Source organism: Macaca nemestrina, chromosome 4 (assembly GCF_043159975.1).
Source record: "Macaca nemestrina isolate mMacNem1 chromosome 4, mMacNem.hap1, whole genome shotgun sequence".
Lineage (NCBI taxonomy): Eukaryota > Metazoa > Chordata > Mammalia > Primates > Cercopithecidae > Macaca > Macaca nemestrina.
In genome coordinates this window covers 37,876,690-37,897,311 of record NC_092128.1, presented here as the reverse complement: position 1 = coordinate 37,897,311, position 20,622 = coordinate 37,876,690, and the positions used below count along the sequence as shown (strand labels likewise).

Sequence of the window (20,622 nt, the reverse complement as noted above, 5' to 3'; positions counted from 1 at the left end):
ACAATTATGTACAATCTGCGTTCATTTTTCATTCTCTCCATCACTTCTCCAGATCCTTCTGGGGTGGTGGAATGCCTGTGGCTTTCGGACTAGCGTGGCAAAACAGAAAAGTTCTAATTCACTTAAATTTGGGTGGTTATTGGTTGCATGCCTCTGTGGTTCTTTTTCGTAATTTTGGGTCCAAAACTCTGAGAGATATATCAGTTTCAGACCTTGATCAAAATGTATTTTTAATTGGTGAGCTCATCACAGAAATTGAGAAGGATGGTAGAAAGAAAAAGAGGAAATGCTATTATTTGAACAATTCAGTTTTTGAACTTTCCTTCAACATTATTTCCCTGGCTTACCAACAAACTGGCACTACAGTTAAGTCCACAATAAATATTTCATTTTAATCAGAGTGTTGTTTGATCTCTTGTCTAGATGGCAGCAAACCAGAACACTTCCTTGACAATAAGTGATATAAGTAGACCTTACAAATACATTGAAAATATCTTGTGCAGTGATCCCATTTCTGGCATTATGAGTAAATTGGAGACCCAGAAGTGGAAAGGAATGAAATTGGAGAGGGGAAATCTGTGAAACTTTGACATTATGTTTGAATCTGCAACTATTAACTACTATGTCCACTGGCTATTTCCTAAATACAATTGGCTCTTTCTTGGGTCATCTTATTCTTTCACCATTTCCCCTCATTCTTTCCTACAAGGCATGTGTGCATATAGAGTTTGAGTATACCTAATCTGAAAATCCAATATCTGAACTGCTCCAAAATTCAAAACTTTTTGAGTACTGACATGAGGTTCAAAAGAACACTCACTGGAACATTGAGTTCAGATTCTTGGATTAGGGCTGTTCAACCGGTAAATATTTACTGCAAATATTCCAAAATCTAAAAGAATCTGCAGTCCAAAGCACTCTGGTTCCAAATACTTTGGAATAAATATACAAACTATAAGATGGATGATATGCATGACTGTACATGCTGCTTTGTGTCTGTGCTCTCTAGAATCAAGCAGGACATCCCTCGAGTACCAGAGCTAACCTTAAGTTGTTCTTTGTACCCAACGCATAGCTTAATATGATGAACAAAATGTTTGGCACATTATGTTCAAACTTGAATAACTACAGGTCAGGTTTTGAGGGGTAAAGCAGACCAATAGTTATTTAGAAGTCAAGAGAATATGCAAAGAACAAAAAGATAGAGAAAATTTTTGGAAAAACTATCTTTTATTCATTTATGCACTTGAATACAAAACACATACTGTAAAATAAATAAAAATATTCATGCCTGATGGCAAAGAGAAGACTCTTATATCAAAATTTTAAGACAAACAAAATAGATATGATTTTTATGTTTTCTGCTGAGGAGAAGCAGAGCACTTTCCCACTGATTTTCTGACAATTTGTCATCAGGCTGAACCATGTATTTTCTGGGAACTTGATCAAGTAAAATCATTCTGGGACACCAAAGTGCTTTCAAAACCTAGATCAGGTTTCCTTTTGGATCAGGGATCCAACCAAGAGCATATAGAACTCTTAAGATGGATTAATTTTTACTCTGTTCTTCTGATCTGTTTCATTTATCATGTAATAAGTTGACAAAGGGACTGAAATACACAGAGACATGGAATTTTGGGGTTACCCAGAAAAACCTCCGCTGACTCAGTCAAATTTGTGGTTTATATTTTAGCCATTGCTATGGTTAATTTCTGTTTGTTTTTACAATGCATATGAACAAATGTTTGATGAAAAAATTAAAAGAGAAGAAACCAAAAGTGAAATGTGAGCACTGTTAGACTGGCCAACATTTATTAAAGATACCAAACTAAATGACGGAAAATGTGAACAATCTGGGTTACTTTAGCTGAAAAAATAAACCATTTATAGTACCCTAATACCTTTTAGGCTTGTTTAGTAGATATAAAAGCTTTTCTTTCTTTTGTGTCAAAATTCCTATTGGGTTGCTGCAACTAATAAAATCAAAATCACATTAATTCAATTTCTCCTTTAATTGCTTCTTCTCATGGATTATCTGAAAATTTCAGCAATGACGTGGTATCCTCCAAGATTCTAAAGAGTGGGCCAGAAGCAAATGAAGGGTGGAGGAAAAGTAGGGAAATGAGGGAAGTTGTCATTTCTGAGCAACTACTATGTGTTAGTAGGTGCATAGCCTTTCAATAACCCCACTATGTAAGCGTTGTTAACTCTACAGAGGAGGAACTTAAAGTTTTAAAAGGCTAGTAACTTGCCCAGGGTTAGTGGTAGTTAAGATTTAATCCTACTTCTGATTTATGTCAAATTTCTACTGCTTCACATCTCCTGTAAAACTCAGGTACAAGATTAAGACATGCCCGACAGAAAATCTCAGAAATAAATTGGAAGTATTTTCCTATATGTTTATAATGAAGTAAGAGTTAGAAATTAACATCTGTGGACTTCATTTATCTGTACAGTCATGGCCTCTATTAACATGGATGAGCAAGCACTGACCGCCCCCCCCACCCGCCGCCATATATCTATATATACAGCGAGAGATGTGCTCTGTTGCCCAGGCTATAGTACAGTGGTCTATCTTGGCTTACTGCAACCTCTGCCTCCAGGTTCAAGCAATTCTCCTGCCTCAACCTCCCAAGTAGCTGGGACTACAGGTGCCTGCCACCATGCCCAGCTAATTTTTGTATTTATTTTAGTAGAGACAGGGTTTCACCATGTTGGCCAGGCTGGTCTCAAACTCCTGATCTCAAGTGATCCACCTGCCTTGGCCTCCCAAAGTGCTGGGATTATTGGCACAAGCCACCGTACTCGGCCTATAATATATTTTGCAATGATAGCAGTAAAAAGTGTTCATGGTACTACCTGGATAATGGTGATTAAATATAATTTAATTAACATGGACCAAACTATAGATTTATTTTACCATTTTTTCAGGTGATTGAAGCAGAGCATATATGATCTCAACATATCAAGACTGTAACTGAGGATTATTTCATTTACCAGGTGTATGGTTTGGGGTTTTGGTTTTCTGTTACATCTGTCAAGCTTTTAAGCTCAGTACGTCTCATTGCTTATTTAAAAATGTAATATGATGTGAAGGACAGAAATGAATTCAAATGTGTGTATTGGGACTTTCTAATGTCTCATAAAGTAAGTTTTTAATTTTTATAAATTCATTAGAGAGAACTAATATGATCTGTTTTTAAAAACATCCCTTTCTCTCATTAGTTGTTTGGTTTTTGTTTTTCTGTTTTGAGACAGGGTCTCGCTCCATTGCCCAGGATGAAGTGCAGTGGTTCTTTCACCATTCACTGCGGCCTCAGCCTTCAGGGCTCAGGTGATCCTCTTGCCTCAGCCTCCTGAGAAGCTGGGACTACAGGCTTGTTCCACCATGCCAGGCTAAATTTTCTGTTTTAAAAATTTGGAACGCTTCATGAATTTGCATGTCATCCTTACACAGGGGCCGTGTTAATCTTCTCTGTATCATTCCAATTTTAGTATATGTGTTGGTGAAGCGAGCACCACTAGTTTTTGATATTATGATTTTCTTGCTTAGTGTACCACAATGTATAAAGTACCATACTAAAGTCTCCCGTTTTGTTTACTAGTCTATTAATTCTTTCAAAAGAGGAGATACAAATAGAAACATGTAAGATCTCAGACCTTTAAGAGACATGATAAAATATCTACACAGATATCTATAACATTAACCCAGGAAATCCTTGTGTAGAGTTAACAGCTTGATTTTGAAAAAACATAAGATAATTTAAAAATATTTTGCTTTATTCTTTCCATGGTTTAATTACTATCATTTTAAATCACCTTTCATTATACAAAAACACATATTGAAACAAAGAACTGCTCATTTTCTAGTGATTACAGATACATCAACATAGATAATATTGATAATTCTAGCAAAAATTTAATTTTAGAAGTCTGATCATTTTAAGTCAAATGAGAAGTACATCTAACACACTATGCTAGGTTGAGAATATGAAGTACCGCTTTAAATGTTTGCTCTGGAACCAAATGTAGAAAAGTTTAGACGAGTCATGGACCAATCATTACTGAATTCATCTCAAGGATATTTTCACTCTTCTCTACTTGGTAATAACCACTAAGGGAATAGGGAAATTTCCACACATATGTAAGAAATGTGAAGGACTTCGAGATAGATATGCATTTTGAGGAAAACATTTATCTTCAGTGTAAAAAATTCAATAAACATAAGTTAATTTTTCTTTCCAAAACACTACTTGCTACTTCTTCCTGGTGTCTTGACTTCTAACAAAACCTCAAAGTCGGTTGGTGTTTGGTCTGAATGTGTATTTCTATGAGTGTGCTGTAAATTGGCCTTGGAGAAATAGGGGTTTTCTCGAGTCCAGGAAGCCTTGTTGTGTTGTTTGGCTGTTACTTGGTGCCTTGACTATAACACATGAAGGGACTATGTGGCTTAGGTTGCCGCTTTCCTAGAAGGCAGGGGGAGATGGTGTTTAGTGGGTCTGCTGCTTGAGTAGGCCAAAGAAAACCTTGTTGTAAGTAGCGCCTCAGGGTGGAATACATTCTTTGCCAAGCATGTCATTCAGTTTCAGAAATAATTTAGCTGCTTTGGGATGTGGAGAGCAGGAAGGAATTTTGCTATTGGCTGCTGGAATAGTCCTGGTGAATAAAATGGTGGGGAGAAGATTGCTGAGAACGATCTGTTGCTAGGAGCTGGGGGGGGGGTGGAAATTTCAGTCTGCTCAGTTGGCACTAGCTGTATGCAGTCTGTTGCGGGCCCTGTGAGAAAGCTACCTGCAGGCTGCTACTCTGTAAGCAGACAGCCTCCATTGTACCTTCTGACTGCTCTCAACTGTCAGGCAAATGCTTAATCAGCAGCTTTTGAAAAAGAGCATGATTAATAAACCCATAAAACTCTCTTCTCTGATTAAAGCCACAACTGTGTGGCAAAATCTATTAGAGCTTAGTTAGAGACCATTATAGTAGAGAAAATAAATTATTAAAGGGCAGATTTGTAGGCACTCTAGGAAAACAGATTTGGCTGGACTTAGTCCCGTCTCCCAGCTGTGAGAATTAAATAGGAGTCTGGGGACATGTAAAATTTAGTGCAGGACGTAGTTATAAGACAGCAGGGAAAATGCTATGACTGAGAGGCAGCAGCTCTCTATGAAATGCACGTTGATTTTCAAAGGCTGAAGAGTGTTTCTTCAGTTCCCCATGCTACTGTACGCTGATAGAGAATAGATGAGACCGAATTTTAGATCACACTAAAGTTTCTCTTTTTTTCAGCTTTATTTTTAAACCTTTTCCCACAAGTCTAGCTCATTAGAGCAAAAGAACTTTAATGAGATAATGGGCATAAAGTCAATCTGGAAAGTTGAAAAAACACCATTTGGTTGTCATTACTGGACTGAACTCAATTTTCATTTTGGGCATTTTTGTTACAGTTAAGGATATCAAATATAAATGTTGATCAATGTTTACTTCTTCAGAATTGCACACTAAAATAATGCATTTTCATAAAGTAGCTAATCCACAAGTTTCCAGTTAGTAGAGCTTTGTTTTTACTTTAGTTATTCCTTAAAAATAATCTTTTTTTTTTTTTCTAGAGAGTACCCAATAAGTCCTGGTACTATTAGGAGAGCATTCCTAAAGCAGGTTTTAAAAGTAATAGCAAATTAGTGCATTGACTCTCATTTTGAAATGTATTACTTTATGCTCATTTACTTACTGCTTTACTCTATAAATGTTTGTTGATCATGAGCAATACATGAGATCACATGAAAGTACTGCCAGGGATACAAAAATAACAACAGTACCACTAATACCTTTACTGTGACTGATGCTATGGATAACACCGAATTACTTACAAAGGGCAAACTATGCATCAAGCACTGTTCTCAATGCTTTACAGAAACTCATTTATTCCCCACAACAACCTTTAGAAGTAAGTCCTATGATTATCCTTTACATACTTGAGGAAACTAAGGCACAGGGAGGTTAAGTAATTCCCCATGTTAAACAACTAGTAATGGGCAAAGCTAGGATTTGATTCAGGCAGAATAATTGCTACAGTTGAGTGTGTGTATATGGGTGTGTTTTGTGTGTGTGTGTGTGCGCGCGCGTGTGCGTATGTGCGCGCGCGCGTGCGTATGTGCTTAATAGAGGTAACAGTAGAAGAATGCTTAGAAAAATGCTGGGGGCAGAGGCCGTAGAATTCTAGCTATTGAGAGAGCCATGGAACTGACTTGAACCATGAACTTTGAGTAGGATCTGGATGTGCAGAGATGGAAGCTGAGCCTGGCAGCACAAGAGTAGCAAAGCAAGCCGTCCAAATCCCCTAATCTGTGGAGTATACAAAGTTGACTATGGATGGTAAGGTCAAGCTAGTAGATGAAACCAAATTGTAAACCTAAGAATCAGACTAGGAAGTGTGACTTTTGTTTAATGCCAATGGTAATTCATTGATTTTTTTTTTTTTTTTTTTTTACTATTGGGGAGATATGTTCAGAAATATGTTTCAAAGTTTAAGTCTAATAACAATGTGTGGTTAGATTGCAATAGAGAAAGACTGACATGTGTTTAGAATAAGATTACAATAAAAAGTCAGAAAATAGTGTTGAGGTAGCAGTTATTATGCAAAAGACAAGGTGGTGTCAGCAGTTTATTGTTTAGGAAAAAATCACTCAGTACCTTATACCTTGGCATTTATAAACTAGACAATCTCAAAACATGTTATTGAACCAAACTGACAAAATAAGAAGGCTTTATTATTCAAATACAAGCTTCTGAGTGTCATGAGTACACACCTTTTTTGATGCTTTTTTATAGCTTCTTAGATAAAAGCTCATTTTTGATAGTTACATTCGGTATGGTTTCTTGGGCACATGCTATGCTTCTGTGTGAAAGATGAGTAAATCAGATCCATTTTCATTGTAGTTTTCCCCAGATGGCAAGTGTGAGTGGAGCAAGCACACTTTTGCCTGATTGGAAGCATCTGCAGTTTATTTGCTATGGTGTTGCTCCCTATTTTTTTTTTTCCCCTGACTCATGCTTAACAGAGTGCTGCCCAATCCTGCTTATTTTCTTCTCACTGCAACGTTCATATCAGCTGCCATTGGGGTTGTCTTCTTATTACTCTCTGAAATTCACTGTGCCAGAGCCTTCTCTGCAGCTCATATGAAATACAGCTAACTCAAAGCCCTTCATGTAGCTGTAGATCCAGGTGGTTACAAGATACCACGTGCTGGCATAATGATATCACAGATATGGCATGACTTATCAAAGCATGTGATTTTATTTTAAGTTTCATTCCTATCAGTAACTGAATACACGGTCTCTATCAGTTATTTCTGAGCCTGTTACATGGATCTTCAAACCTGGGAAAATTCCTCTGAAGCAAATGTGGTAATAGTAGGGATTTTAACTTCTGCTTTTTTCCCCTGCCCACAAAGCGGTAGTATTTTAGGTCATGAGAAACAATGATGATGCCTTTGGCAAATTAAATTCAATGCCAGGGAATAACTCTACAGTCTATAAGTGCCAAAAACTATTGAAATTCACAGAAATGGCATCGGAATGATTGCTTCGAAATAGGAATTACAAGTGCATTTTAGCATTTGTAATTGCAGAGCTAAGAAGAACATAACAAGAGGTGTTAGACCATCAGTAGAAGCACAGCATTGCCAGGTGTAGTTCTCTTTGATTTATAGGCTGAAGTAGTGAATGGACAGTAGGGACAGTCCACACATGGGGTATAATAATGAGTAAGAGTGTGAACACCTTGGAGAATAAGATTCAACTCGCTGGCTTTCCCAGCCGTAATAATTCAGTCAACAATGTTGAAAATATTTTCACTGGGTATATGATCTTTCTGTGTGCTACAGAAAAATACAAATATAGGTCCGAGCATGGTGGCTCACACCTGTAATCCCAGCACTTTGGGAGGCTGAGGTGAGAGGATCATGAGGTCAAGAGATCTAGACCGTCCTGGCCAGCATGGTGAAACCTGTCTCTACTAAGAATACAAAATTAGCTGAGCGTGGTGGTGCGTGCCTGTAGTCCCAGCTACTTGGGAGGCTGAGGTGAGAGAATCGCTTGAACCTGGGAGGTGGAGGTTGCATCACGCCACTGCACTCCAGCCTGGCAACAGAGCAAGACTTTCATCTCAAAAAAAAAAAAAAAAAAGGAAGAAGAAAAATAAAAGTACAAATATAGAAAAAAGTTTCTATTTTCTAAGGCAGTGTCAGCCAGTGGAAAGATAATGTGAACCACATATGTAATTTTAAATTTTCCAGTAGCCACATTTTTTAAAAAAGTAAAAAGAAAGAGGTGAAGTTAATTTAAATAATGTTATTGGACCAAATATATCCAAAATATTATGTTTCAAGATATAATCAATATAAAAATTACTAGTGAGATAGTGCATATTCTTTTTTTATTTTGTCTTCTGAACCTGGTATGTATTGTACAGTTACAGTGCATCTCGTCTGAGACTGGCTGTGTTTCAAGCGCTCAGTAGTCACATGTGGTTCATTACTACTATATTGGGTGGCACAATTCTAGGCAATTAAAAAGCCAGCTGGTATGAAAGGTTTTCTATGATGATAAAGGTGCATCCATGTAAGATTTTCATAATATTATCATATTCCTCATTTAATGAATTAATTAGGGCAATGTTTCCAAGAGTGTGGCCAGAGAAACATCACTTTTCCTATAAAGTATTATGTAAAAAGTGGTGTGCAAGGAAATAAGATCAGAGACTTCTGGGTTAGCCCTAGAACTTAAAGTACAATAAAAGAAAATCATCATCATCATAGTAATTTTCATTTTTATTTTTATTTAGTGTTCTCCTTAATTTTTTTTTTTAAAGGAATTTTTCGCCAGGCGCGGTGGCTCAAGCCTGTAATCCTAGCCCTTTGGGAGGCCGAGACGGGCGGATCACGAGGTCAGGAGATCGAGACCATCCTGGCTAACATGGTGAAACCCCGTCTCTACTAAAAAATACAAAAAAAACTAGCTGGGCGAGGTGGCGGGCGCCTGTAGTCCCAGCTACTTGGGAGGCTGAGGCAGGAGAATGGCGTAAACCCGGGAGGCGGAGCTTGCAGTGAGCTGAGATCCGGCCACTGCACTCCAGCCTGGGAGACAGAGCGAAACTCCGCCTCAAAAAAAAAAAAAAAAAAAGGAATTTTTCTTCAGCCTCTCTGCTGATGAAAACCTCAGGTGTGTTGATGCATATGCGGACTTCCAAGAGGAGAATGTGTACATTTCCTATTCTCAATTGGTCGTGAAATTGTTTTTGCATAGAGTATCTCTTGGGCCTAGTGTTACAAGGAATATACTGTGGAAAATGCTGATTTAAGCCTCAAATAAGTGATGTAGGAATTTGGAAATAGGAAAAAGCAAAATGGAGAGGTCCTGGGAGCCTTGTTTGGAATGCGGGTGTACCTTCAGTTAATTCTTCTCAAGTGTGTACAGCAGAATTTATTACAATATTTGGCTTGCTCTGCACTTGGCTGTCTCCCCACAAATTTTTAAGTTTTTTATAAAAAAGTCTTATTTACATTTTTATCCCACATTGGACCAGGCACAACTATCAGTAAATATTTGTTGAATTGAATGAAACAGAAAGTTCAATACAGACCAGTGCAAAGTGGGGAACTTAAAGAGAAAGGAACTCTCTAGCCCAAGAAGAGAAACAAATCACACCAAGAAGTTAAGGTCAATGAGGAAATGACAATGAGAGCAGTAGTGCCATCGTAGCAGTGAAGGGCCTCTCAGCTCCTCTCAGACATTCGACTTCAGAGTCATTCACAGGAGAATATCCACATTAAAGGCAAATCAAAAGAGGAGAGAGCAGTGAAGAGAAGGTTAGATAGGGCAAGGCAGAGAATCATATGTCAAAAGCTAACAAAAACCTACCTTCACTGTAACATGTGTGGGTGTTTCTGCCTTTAATAGATCAATCTCTAGATTTTTGAGAAAATCAGATCTGAGATACAAGGTAGGAGGAGGTGCACATCAGATGGGAAGGTCAAGAACAAGAGCGTAGGGAACAAACTCTAGAAAATGTACTTTTCTATCCAGATACCCCAAGAAAGACAAAGTTATAGAAATGAATTATTATCGAGACCAGTCTGGTCAACATGGTAAAACCCCGTCTCTACTAAAAATACAAAAACTAGCCTGGCGTGGTGGCACACACCTGTAATTGCAGCTACTTGCAAGGCTGAGGCAGGAGAATTGCTGGGACCTGGGAGGTGGAGGTAGCAGTGAGTCGACATTGCGCCACTGCACTTCAGCCTGGGCAACAGGGTGTGTGAGACGCCATCAAGAAAGAAAAAGAGAGAGAAAGAAGGAGAGAGTGGGAGAGTAAGAGACAGACAGAGAGAGAGAGAGAAGGAAAGAAAGAGAGAAAGAAAGGAGGGAAGGGAAGAAGGGAGGAAGAGAGGAAGGAAGGAAGGAAGGGAGGGAGGGAGGGAGGAAGGAAGGAAGAAAATTTAGAGACAAATGCCCAGAAAATTGACTTCTTTGCAGATTTTTGTGGCTTTTCTCACATCTAGATAGGGAGCAGTTAGCTCATATTTCTACCTGGTAAGCCCTCTTGGAATCTAATTTCTGAATCCAGTTATAAATAAAGCCATTCACAGAGGAAGACAGAAAGCAGGGAGTAAAGCAATCCTCAGTTTCCTCTTCCGTCCTCCTCTCCTCTACACCTAATCTGCAGTTTATATTTTTTTCCTATCTGACAAATCCTGCTTTTAGAAGTAGACTTCCCCCTTAGCCTGAACACAAAAGAAGAGAAAAATTTCCTCCATTTCCTCCATATTCCACCACTGATGGGAATTTTTAAATGTTAGATAAAACAGAAATATGGAACAAAATTGAGTATGCTAATGAAAGTTGGGTATAGTATAGCAAAATTAATCTTGCAGCCATAATTGTAGTGAGAGACCATTCCCAGAACTTCTGGAGACATTTCAGAGAATAATTTTTCCTGTTCTAGACTTAGACATCAAAAAGAAAAGGCAATTTTCTTAATTCTACTCTCAGCAAGCATCTCCAGAACATTACCTCTGACCTGGCTTCCAAACACCAGACATACTCTTTCAGCTTGTCCTTCCAAAGTTTTGGCCACCCAAAGAATGCACCAGGCTGAAGATCAAAGAACTCTGCTGGTTTACACTTGGCTGCTGGGACAGCTCTGTGTTGTGCCTCTGCTGGAATTAGTGCTGTCTTCATCAGAGGAGTCAGCCACAGGAATAGGGCAACCAGTCATTGGAGACAGGAAGAAGTGGCGAGGATAGCATCAGTGCAGTGTAAAAGCTGTGCTCCCTGCTTCCCAGTGGGAGACAATGGCTGCCGTAAGAGGGTTTAAGCCTGGGAGAGCTGTGGGCATCATTTGGAGGTAGTCTTCTATCTAGAAATTGTGATCACCATTAGGTCATGATCACAACAAGCAAGAAAAAAATTACTTTCCTATAGGTTTTTTCTACAGTCGGGCTCCAGAATTTTAAAAACACATTCTGACTTATTATCTCAGTTGACCCTCCCATAAAATGAAGCAAGATTGGAAGTCATTAGACTGAAGGAAACTTGAGAACAGAGAGAATCCTGTTTCTCTTGTACCTGCCATCCCTAACACAGCACCTGGCAGTAGTGAGCTGTCTGTAAGTATTTGTTGAGTAAATTAATAGATACCCATTTTGCAAGTGGTGATCCTGATTGGGAAATAATTAACAATCATGCCCAAAATAGGAAATATGTTAAGTAACTGAGTCAATGCTATAACCCAGGTCCTCTGATTCATTTTCCAAAGAGCCTCTAGGAAGGCTTATAGACCTAGTAAGCTTTCAAAACATGTGGTGGTTCACCGAGTGTCTTTTTTTCTAGAATTATTCCCTCCTTCTGGCTTAGGCTCTTGCTAATTTCTGAAGCCAATTGTTCCTATTTTAAGACCCACTGACTCGCAGCCCATGATAAATAAATATGACACACCTGTCTCACCACCAGAGGACATGATACATCCTTTCCAAATCTTTTCCACTCTCCTCAAGCTTTCATCCCTATGCCCTAAGTCTCAACAGATTGTTAAGAAGATCAAAGTCAGCTGGTATAAACCTACATCTCCAAATCCTTCTATACCTTCACAGATCCGTTATCTAAGAGGGAGCTGTCTCTTCTCTCAGAGGATAATCAACCACTTTCCTCAGACCTATTACCTCTTTTCTCCTGGGAGCCTGGGTCCACCAATTAATTATTCTTCAAACTTATCCTTTCTACGGCCTCCTTCTTCTCTGTCAGCAAACATACAAATCACCCCCATGTTAAAAAATAATCTTTATCTTTGTGACTCCTGGTCATGTCTTACCATCTTTCCCTTTCCTTTTCTGTCAACAGATAGACTCCTCAGCATGGCTTCCACTCTGACAACAGACCATTCTATACCATCTCAAAGTCCACAGTGGCTCCCTAACTGCCCCTGTGGGCCTTTTCCTTAGCTAAGACACTAATTACTCTCAGGGTAGTTGAGCAGCAAGGCCATCACCCTCTGTCTCCCTTCTGTGCTGCTTCTGACTTCATGGTGCTGAGGAAACTCTGAATTTTCTGTCTGAGGGAAACAGGGCCACTGGAATTGTTAACAAGTGTATAATAACAGGAGGAATTCTGACTAGGTGTCATGGAGGAAAGGGTAACTGTATTAAATGAGTAGATTATGAGGCTATGTTTTGTTTTGGTATTCAGGAGCAGAAGAATAGAAGAAGAAGAAAGAAAGAGAAAGGATGGGAAGCTGCTCGTCAGTTGTGTGTCACATGGTAGGGCTGGCTTTAGGTCTTGGGGCTGTCCACACAAAAGGCCAAAAGAGACAAGACACCCGCTTCTCCACTAGAGCACCTACATTTGCACCTGCACTCTGTGAGGGTTCCCAACCCTTGCTTTCAGGGAGGTGAGGAGGAGGAGCTCAGAAAGGAGAGATCCATTCGAGTCTGGATTTCCTCAAACACCCCACATTTCAGAACCCTTGCAGGAGAAGAACTACCTACTCTAAAAACCTCTTTCACCTATTTAATGATGCCTCCATTCTAAACTCTTTGGTCCAAAATTGGAGAGGGGGCCACTGGTTTGATTACAGGTTAGCTTAAAAAAACAAAAACAAAAAATTATATCCTTTCCTTTCTTGCTGGCGTGGCCAGAAGAGACAGAGCACAATGGAAGTCTAAAAGTCCATAATAGTTTTACAAAGTAGAAGCCCCTGAATGAGAAAAATGATCAGAAAAGGGCTAGGGAAACTGAAGGAAAACATCTCTAAATAAAAAATATTGGAAAGGCCCAGCCTCACTTATTGTCATCATAGAAAAGGCAGAGGAAATTGTATACAAGTATATTTCAAGTCTAACAGTCCACACACACCTACAGGCAGCCATATGTCAGACTTTGTTCCTGTGGGTGAAAATTAGGTGCCCTACCTGCCCAAATCTGAATTGATCCTCCAGAATAATGGTCAGAGCAAGTTACAGAACCTGAACAGTATCCACATTGTATTCGTTGTCCCTTCGCAGAGGACTGGTCAGTAGCCCCAGTGATCCAAAAAGGAGAGGCACATTATCTCATTTCCCCTGGATACAATACTAGTTAAAAGTGGAAAGAATTATAAACAGAACATTACAGCTTCATTAAGCCCATGATGCAGGTCAAGTTTCCTGGCAGCCACTTCTGCCCCAGGCTAGTGCTAGACATGTAGTCATTTACAGGCAGAAATAATAGAGGATTATACAGTCCTCTCTGTGCAACATGTGTTGAAGCTTTATATAGCTATTAATGCTCCTTTCCTGCAGAAAACGGTCAGATAAATATAACCGAAAGAGGGTCATTGCCTAATCCTGATGATTCAAGTGGGTGCTGCAGGCCACCTCCATAAAACATTGGTTTTCTTTTCTGGGATGCAGTCCCTTTTCATTATTAAGTAAAGAAAAGACTTCTCTCTCTGGAAAGCAAGGTTTATTTTGCTGATGAGGATTTCAGATGAATTTTAGATACTATGAAAATTATATTATTAAGCCTGTTGATAGGTATAGTAATTATAATTTTTATTGATTTTGAAGATTTTTTTCTTAAATTTATATATGTCATCAAACATGAAAAGTCTTTCCATGTTTTATGAGTGCATTAGAAATGCTGTCCTTTATTAATCAGAACTAGAAAAATTGTATCGTTTTTTACAGTGTGAGACTTTATACATCCCACTCATCTGTCAGTGAAGCAACACTTCCTTCCATTTTTAGTAAGTTAATTATTTCATCCCTCTTATATTTTTCGCCCTATAGGTAATTCTGAGTCTTTTATTCACTTTTCACACTGTTGAAAGATTTCACAGTCACTCCTCAGTTGATATTTAGGAAACTCTATTTTAGGTACTTTTGGTATTATCTTTTCTTTGCACTTTCCGAGGTTTCTAGTATTGTTTTTACTTATTTTCTATTCCTGAAAACGGAGCTTCAATTAAGACAGATAATTTGTTCTTTTAGGAGTTCTGAAATGAAGAATGTAATCACATATTATTTTGAATAAATAAATACAATGTATGCCATTCATTTTGCTGACTTTTCTTAAAATTCAGAGCTGCACTCAGCTCTAGGATTACAAGGTTTGAACTAACATTTTTCTCCCTTTAAAAATTTTGCAAGCACAAGACACTGTAAGAACCTGTTCAGTTCAAATGTAATTAATGTAATTTAAATGCTCAGAAATTAAAAGGCTCTTTAAAACATGGATTGGAAGCAAGTAGAAAGCTGAAGGGTACCCAGCCAATTCATTTATTACCCTAAACAGGATGATAAAAACTGATTTTCTTCCAAACATAGGTCCTAATGTCCATGAGAAAGGAGGTTCATTCCATGGACAGGGAAGCCCCTAGTAGACAGCTGCTTTTTCAGGATTTTTGTATTCAGGCAAATGTAGTAATCTGCTTCCTCTATGTAAGTACAGGCATCAGTAACCTCCCTTCTTCTACCTTGAAATCTAAGTTATGTCAACATTCAAAGAGTTTCAACTGCTAAAGATAAATACCCCTCATTCAAAAAGGAAAAGAGCGACCAAATGCATAGAAGTGGGGCACAGAGCCTTCCTTGAGATCCTCATGAAGGCAAAATAATGACATTTCTCAATAAGTTTTAGACAGTTAATTAAGAAATTTGACCTCTATTTCTCCAAAAGACAAGCATTAACTAGGCCAAAATGGGCAGCCAGACATTGTGAATATTAATATCACAAAAAGTTAATTCACTTTACAGAAGGATATTTTGCATAATGGAAAATGCTACTAATCTAATTAGAATATAGTTTTCTTTACTAAAATCTATTAACTTTTAAAGCATATTTCTAAGATATAAAACAGGTATGATGACCTTTTATTAATGGTTGTTTTAATATTTTATTGTTTTTATTACAAATAATACAAAATGTATGTAAGAAATCACTGCATGTTCTTTCTAATCTTGCCCCAGACATCACGGTTTGGTATATATCCATCTATCCTTTGTATTATTATAAATATTTACCAAGAAATGATACAATTCAATGCAAACTTTTGTTTGTAACCTACATTTTTTACTTACAATATCATGAATATCTTTCTAGATCAGTACATACTAATTTGTTTTTATCGTTTTTTTAATGGCTGAAGAAATACTGAGAATCACTGAAGAAAGAAAAACAAATTACTCATAATCCCACCGCTTTAAAAAAAAACATGTAAAATGCCTAATGAACATCTGTTCTCCACCTATCCCATCATACTCAGTCACTCTATGCTCTGAGGTTAAAGAGCATATAACAGTTGAGTGTATATTCTTTAAGATTTTGTCCAAACTGACACTGATATGTTTATATATACACCGCATACATTGGTATTTTAAAATAAAAATGAAACAATGCTATCACAGTAGCCCACAACTTTCTTTTTTCTCCAATTTAATGTATTTTGCACATTTTTTCAGGTCAGAAGATATGAAATTAGCTTCCTCTTTTAAATGACTAATCTTTCATTATATGAATGTACTGTATTTATCTATTTAGTCATTTATTGACATACATTCAGATTTTCTTATGCTTTGCTACCATAAATATTGTTACAATGACCATCATCTTACATAGAAATCTTTTTATTCTTGTACTCATTTCTATAGTAAAGATTTCTAGAAGTGGAATTTAAAAAAAAATTTAAGTGAGAATTTTAAACTTTAATATGCTCTGCTAATTAAACAACGTATAAGTGTGCCTGTTTCCCCACAGTCTCACCAACACTAATGCTAGTTAACATCATTATATGTTAAAGTAAAAAATACAAAACAAATGGTCATCCCAGTCCTGTGACACAGTGAGAAAAATTGCACAGAGAAGTGTTTCATTCATTTATATATGTCGCTTAGAGTTATTGATTCTTCTTTCCAATAGCACTAATTTCAGGTTTTCTTATTTCCAAGAAGGATATCATTACATGCCAAGAAGCTGGGAGAGAATTGAAATTTAGTATTGATAAAGTATATGTCTTAACACATATCATATATTGAACACGGCCAATGTGACTTAAAACCTATATTAATTCAACAGATACTATTGTTCATGTACTGTCTAGGTTTATGAGGTCTTGGGGAAAATCCATATATATTACAATAAAGCACAATAAGTCTGATAAAAGCATTATGACACTACAGCAAAGAAAACACAAATTTCTTTGGTCGAGAAGGGGAATGAGTGTGTTTTTGGAACCCCAAACTCTTCTCATTTGTCCAGCCAGTTACCCAAAGATTTCCAACTTATCCTAGATTATTCCCCCTCTCCTTCAGTGCTCATAACTTCCTTTTACACATCTCGTATCCTGGCTCCTTCCCCACCAACCTAATGCAGACTTTCATCACCTTTCCCCTGAACAATTCATAATACCCTCCTAATTCACTTTCCTACCTCTAGACTCACTTGTCTTCAGTCCAGCTTTTGTATTTTTTTAAGTATGCAAATCTAATTATGTTGAGATAGCCCACCCCACCCCCATCATCATTAAAATCCTCCCACCTTGTCCATGGCATATTATCAGGATAAAATAATAAATGGCTACAGTATGTAACGTACAGCTTAATTTTATTTTATATATGACATATATGCATATGTAATGGATACCATATGTATAGTATGCATATGAAACATAGTACTGACTAATACCAGCTAAATTCCTCAAGCTCTATAACTGCCATTTGTTCACAATATCTATTAAATGAAACTTATGCTATCTAATTCACAGATATGTTGTATAAGGTACACAATGTGATTAGTGGCACAGAGTAGGACTTTAATTCCAATCATGGTCACATTTATTGAGCCCTCACTGTTTGTCATGCATGGTTCTAGGTTCTTTATGTGTATCCTTTCATTTAATCCTCTGAACAATTTTATAAGGCAGCCCTTTCACAGAGGACGAAACTGAGGCAACAATGGATTGGAATTGTATGGGGTCACAAAGAGGGTGAATGGTAAACATTTGAATTATTTAGTCTGACTCACTAGCCCCACACTTAACCACTGTGCTTCTAATAATGTTAGATCTAAATCCGTCTATTCTCTTGTCACCGTGCCACCCTTGTCACAGTGACTCTGGTTTCCAGCGTTCTGCATTCCAGTGAGTTTCACAGGAGAACTCCATAGTGTATGACCAAGGTTAGGGGTACAACAAGGGGCAGCATCGATGCAGCATGTAAAATATGATTAATACTTTTCCAAAGAGGAATCCTGTTTCCAAAGTTGATCTACTAACATAGTTCACAGCCTGAATAATGATGTGCAGGAAAATTGCTATAAATGAACAAAGAAATGGGTGTATTCACAGAATACATGAGTATAGCGCATGAATAATGTGTGACCTATGGTAAAAGGAGAACTTGCAGCTAATTCAAGATCTTATTCATTCCCAGGAGTGATTTTTGTTGTTGTTGTTGTTGTGCCAGATAGATGTCTGTCATCACAACATATTTATTTTGTTTATAATTTTAAGAAAATAGTAAATGGATGACAATTGTTTCCATATAGCTCTGTGGTGTTTTCTTTTTGCTTTTGGTTCCTGTTGCCACATTTGATATTTTCACTAACGATCCATCATCGAATAAATGGTCTCACGTGATTTCTCGGGTCGGTGTTTTTATATAAGTAGTCATTGGAACAGCTGACTCAGTTATATAGATTCTCCTGGCCGTAGGTTCTTTGACAGACAGTTAAAGATATGTCATCAAAAATAATTGTCTCCTCAGGAAATTAAAATTCTCTGAGATGGCTGAATTAGCTTCCATATAAGCAATGTCAACTTGTTTCACATATTTTTATAGTCAGCTTTATGGAACTATAAAAATTTGTTTGTGGAACATCTTACTACTGACAGTGAAATTAGGCAACTATTAAAAAATTTTTGCCAAAAGTTAGTTTAGTTCTGGATATCTATATGTGGAAAAATAAAACTAGACCCCTATCTCTTGTTATACACAAAAGTCAAATCAACATGAATCAAAGACTTAAATCTAAGACTCAAAACTATGAAACTACTAAAAAAATATTTGAGGAAACTCTCCAGAACATAGGTCTGGGCAAAGATTTCTTGGGTAATTCCCCAAAAGCACAGACAACTAAAGCAAAACTGGACAAAGGGGTCACATCAAGTTTAAAAGCTTCTGCACAACAAAGGAAACAATAATCAAAGTGAAGAGACAACTCACAGAATGGGAGAAAATATCTTCAAACTATCCATTTGATAAAGAGTTAATAACCAGAACATATAAACCATATAAACAACACAAACAACAATAGAGAAAAGTCTCATCATCCAATTTAAAAATGGGCAAACAACAACAGAAAAAAAAATCTAATAATCCAGTTTTTCAAAATGGGCAAAAGATATGAATAGACATTTTTCAAAAGAAGACATACAGATGACCAATAGGTATATGAAAAGGTGCTCAACATCCCACGATCATCAGAGAAATGCAAATCAAAGCTACAGTGAGATAGCATCTCACCCTACTTAAAATGGCTTTTATCCAAAAGACAGGTAACAACAAAGGGAGGCGAGGATGTGAAGAAAGGAGAACCCTTATATGCTGTTGGTGGACATGTAAATTAGTGAAACCACTATAGAGAACAGTATGAACAGTATGGAGGTTCTTCAAAAAACTGAAAGTAGAACTATCATGTGATCCAGCAATCTCACTGCTGAGTATATAGCCAAAAGAAAGGAAATTAGTATATAGAAGAGATAGCTACACTCCCGTGTTTATTGCAGCACTATTCACTTTAGCCAGGATTTGGAATCAACCTAAGTGTTCGTCAACAGATGAATGGATAAAGAAAGTATAGTACTCATACACAATGGAACACTATTTAGCCATAAAGAAGAATGAAATCCTGTCGTTTACAACAGCATGGATGGAAATGGAGGACATTATGCAAAATGAGATAAACCAGGCACAGAAAGACAAACTTCGCATGTTGTCATTCATTCGCAGGAGCTAAAAATTAAAACAATGGAACTCATGGAGATAGAGAGTAGAATAATGGTTACCAGATGCTGGGAAGGGTGGGGGGTTGGAGAGTGGGAAATGGGGATGGTTAATATATACAAAAATATACTTAGATAGATGAATAAGATCTAGTATTTGATAGCACAAGAGTGACTACAGTCAATAATAATCTATTATACATTTCTAGATAACTGAGGGAGTATAATTGAAATGTTTCTAACACAAAGAAATGATGAATACTCAAAGTGATGGATACCCTATTTACCCTGATGTGATTATTACACATTGTTTGGCTATATCAAAATCTCATGTATCCTACAAGTATTGTATATTAGTGTCCTACTGTGTACCCACAAAAATAAAAAAATTAAAACACACAATAAAGAAAAAGTTAGTTTAGTTGATCTACACCATTCTTAACTTTACCAACTTCCAAAAAAACTGTATTTCATGGAGCATAGTTTGGGAAACATATGACCTTTCTAAGCATTATTATATCATTCTTATTTCCATAAACCTTTTAGAGTACAATTAAAATAGGCTTTTGAAACTTTATGTAAAACCATAGGGAAAGATAAAAAATAATGACCAATCTATTGAACAGTTTATCTTGCTAGATAGTATTTTTTCCCCAATTAGTAGCCTTAACTGTTAAAGTATTCTGTGATATACACATTTCCAATTAAAAGGAACAGCTGGGGCAAGGCAGGGGGACTCACTGGGAATCAGTAGTGTCTAATGCTACATCCATTTTGGTTTTGACCTGTTGAAATTAGCCAGTTCACTGGAGCCTTAAAACACAGTTGGCCTTTTAACGATAAAGCAGAAGATCCACACAGTATTCAATCTGGGCAGAGTAACAACTACAAAATTCTAAAACAAAGCCAGTCCTCTGTCTTTAAAGCAGTGTTAGCTCAGTTCTGCTAGGCCAGGCAAGCATATCTGATTGGGACAGCAGGATCCCAGAGCAGCTGTGGACCAATGCAGATACGTGACATATTCTGGAGATCAGCTTGAACTACCACGGGGCTGTGGATTGTTGAGAATCAATGGCAGAAGGCAGATCTGC

The 20,622-nt window shown here is 37.4% G+C and overlaps 1 protein-coding gene and 1 non-coding gene across 7 annotated transcripts in view; one reads left to right on the top strand and one right to left on the bottom strand.

Moving 5' to 3' along the window:
• Positions 1 to 20,622, top strand: part of LOC105475315 (cadherin like and PC-esterase domain containing 1) — a 311,154-nt gene that overhangs the window by 203,411 nt on the left and 87,121 nt on the right. The window lies entirely within an intron of this gene.
• On the bottom strand, positions 3,413 to 3,519 carry LOC112425594 (U6 spliceosomal RNA). The gene has a single exon (XR_003016708.1). It is a non-coding gene; the product is annotated as a U6 spliceosomal RNA (small nuclear RNA).